The following is a 3,404-nucleotide window of genomic DNA, read 5'->3' on the forward strand; positions in this document are numbered from 1 at the left end:
GTAAAGAGTTTAATTTAGAGGCTTTATATTATCCTGTGTTTGATTTCTTATTGTTTAGTTTAAGGGGTATTTTTATGTCAATTTTGTATTCATGCTTAGTGGTTATCTTATTGTTTAAGAGAATAAGAGGGGACAATGGAAAGATACGTAAAAAGAAGAAAATCAACAAAAGGCTCATCTTCAGCTAAAATTTCCAACCTTGCTTTATTCCATCGAAGATGTCAACGGTTAACTGTGCACCCCACTTGACTTTCGGGCCGGATCCGCCACTGTCTGGGAGACACCGACTTCTCTCCCGTTTCATTTTTTCTCTCTATGCTTCACCTACAACCCATTCAATATTGCTTATGTGCTCTACTACTTCTCCATTTATGGTTGCATCGGTTGTGTCTGATTGTAAGTACCAGACACCTTTTCACTAGCACTAACCTCCATCATCGTCAAAGAAGGATCGATTGCGAGATCGAAGGTTTGAATCGACTACGAGATTGAAGGTCTGGTTCTAGAAGCATCTTCTACATTTCTTGCAATTAATTTCGCAGTCTTTTCTTTTCTCTCTTTTCCTTCATTCAAAGCTCCGGTAAATCGACGCATTTGAACGGAGGATTGTGAAATCTATACTTAATTGACTAACTTTATTTGTTGTTTTGTTGTAATTAGGTCAAGAAAGTTGTTGAAGACCAAGGTTATCTTCCCTTTCTAAGTAATTGATCGCACCATTCTAAATTGCAAATGGCATATCAGGATGCTTGGCGTCTCTGTCATCACGATTTATATCGCCCTTTCTCTTCCTTAGAAGATTCTTGTGAGAGGTTTTTTTTATTACACATAATAATTTCCCCTTTTTCATGAATGCATCTTCGTTATAATCCATAGTTTTATCCATTCTGAACGCAAATATTTTGCTCAAAATGCAATTTAATTTTATGAATTTAGTTTCCTTCGATCTGAGCTATCTGGGGACGAACACGTAAGTTACCTAGACCATATTAATAGCATCTGATCTTTAGTTTGTTCATCTTATTCATGAGCATTTGATCCACAGAACTTGGATTTACACATTGTTTTTCAATTATATCTTATTAATGTTTCTCACTAATTTCTCCGCAGGCTGCTACCTTATAATGTGGTTGCAGACTATGAAGCTGAGGAAGATAAGAAAATCATTAAGGGCCCATACTATCTAGGTTTTTCCTCTCTCTAACCAAATCCGTGTGGACATCACTTATGATAATGCAAATCACATTTATAAACCTTTCTATACAGTTTTGTTTAGTCTTTATGTGCTTATTTTTCTTTCACAAATCTGGCAAGTCATTTATTCCATAATCATGGACTAACTAGGCGTAATGGCTTAAGGTATTATATTTTATTTATTAATTATGAATTTATGTGATAGTTTCATATTATTTACTTCTTTTTATAGTTTATTTTAGCATTTTCATTCATAATTTAGTTAATATTCATGCATATTTTCCTTTTTCTTATTTTGTGAATATTTCGCGTACTTTCTATTTTCGTGAGTGTAATTGCAGATTTTAAGGAGACTAGCGGAGCGGAACCTTTGGGAGTCAATTGGACTTGGAGGACAAAAAGGATTATGGGCTTGATAACTAGTGGAGATGGAGCATAAAGTGGGCTAGTGATGGATGGATCATTGAATAAGATGGGCTTCTACTTAAATGAAAATGGTGAAAAATTTATGCATTCGGGATTAAAATGATCAGGTTAGTACACATGATTTGGATGATTTGGTGAAGACAAATTGAGCTTAAGTTGAATAAAATTGGGTTATGAGATGATTGGACTTTATTTGGGCCTGTAGAAGCTTTGGAGGCCCAAAACTCAAATTAGCCCACATCAGGAAGCACCACGCATGGTTGCGCGACCGGCGCACAAACGCGCAGGGGTAATTTCATAATTTCATTTTTAGTACTATTTGAGGAAGGTTGGCATGCATCTTTTGCATACTTCTACACACCCAAATATTGGTCAATTCTTTGGAGATTTGGGAGGTCTTGGAGCTCTTTAAGAACATCAAAAATATCTTCTTTTGCTCTTGATTCTAACTACATGTTGGGTACTCTAAACTTTTACTTTATTTTTTTGAGTTTAGTCATGCTAAGCTAAACTAATCTTGGTCGAATTTGGTGAAATCACTTGAATATTTGGTTGAATTTTGAAGAACTCCATGAACTTGTTCTTGAATCTTTATGAGAATGTTTTATGTTTTAACATCTTCTTGCTACTTGTCTGTTTTTATTCATGAGTTTAAATGTATTTGTAGTGATTAGTTAGCTAATTTCTTGATTAAATAATGAATCCTCAAATTAGGAAGAAACAAGTGGATCTTGTGTTAGTTTTAACTTCACATAATCACAAAAACATTTTCTCCAACATGGTAGTGAAAGCATTTGACTCCTCTTGGATTTGGTGACTTTATGGTTCGTAATGCTAGTTAATTTTCACTAATTACATGCTTAATGGAAATTGTGACTTTAACTAAGGAAATATGTTGAGCCTCTCTGACTATTTTAATAACTAAGAAAAGTCTAGGTAATCTCAAGCTTCTTGGATTACTATAGCCAAATTAGAGATTTAAAAGAAGTATTGCACCTTGGATTCTAATGATATGTTCATCAAATGTTCAAGTGGGGAAACCTTAGTTAACCATCTTTCTCTCAATGATTTTACACTAAACTCTTGCTTTTGTTGAATTGTCTTTTTTAAATCTTCGTTTAACTCTAGTTTCCCTTTAAACATTTCAAAAGATCAAAAACCCCCGATTTTTATTTTTAATTTAGTTTTACAAGTACTTATATAACAAGATTTTCATAAAAATAACAAATTGAACCAATCTCTGTAGATACGACCCCTTTACCACTATGCACTATATTAGTGTACAAGATTTTGGGTTATTTATTTTTTGGCCTCGTCAACCACCAAATTTTGGCTCCGTTTCCGGGGATTGATTTATTTTTAATCAATTTGTTTCTCTATGCCCAGATCTCACCTTACAAATACTTTGATCTATATAATCCATAAATTAAGATAGAAGCAAGGAATTTGGGAAAATGAATGGAGAATAGAACGTGGTTGAACTTCGAACCCTAACATAGACACGGAGGTTGAAACTGCTTCCTCTAGTGATGCCAAACCCGAAGTAGAATCCGATTCTAGCCCCGACCCTCACCAAGAAATTCCCGAAACACCACCCCTACAATAAAATACACCAATCATAAAAAAAATCCAAAGGCTGAAAGAGAAGAACACCCCGATAGAACCTTGAGGTAAATGATGGAAACCGATGTCACACAAACTCCAATCGATATCAATTACCCCGTTTTGGAAGGAGGTTCGTAATTGAAGTCAAACCTAGTTCATCACCTTCTAATTTTTTGTGG

General features: G+C 34.6%; 1 long non-coding RNA gene across 1 annotated transcript; it reads left to right on the forward strand.

Moving 5' to 3' along the window:
* The first annotated feature begins 222 nt into the window (after positions 1–222).
* LOC145094273 (uncharacterized) lies at positions 223–2,165 on the forward strand. Its single transcript, XR_013703253.1, has 3 exons — positions 223–494; positions 661–812; positions 1,111–2,165. It is a non-coding gene; the product is annotated as an uncharacterized LOC145094273 (long non-coding RNA).
* Positions 2,166–3,404: the final 1,239 nt, after the last annotated feature.

The sequence above is a fragment of the Lactuca serriola genome, chromosome 3 (genome assembly GCF_051521515.1).
Source record: "Lactuca serriola cultivar US96UC23 chromosome 3, Lser_US96UC23_V15, whole genome shotgun sequence".
Classification (NCBI taxonomy): domain Eukaryota; kingdom Viridiplantae; phylum Streptophyta; class Magnoliopsida; order Asterales; family Asteraceae; genus Lactuca; species Lactuca serriola.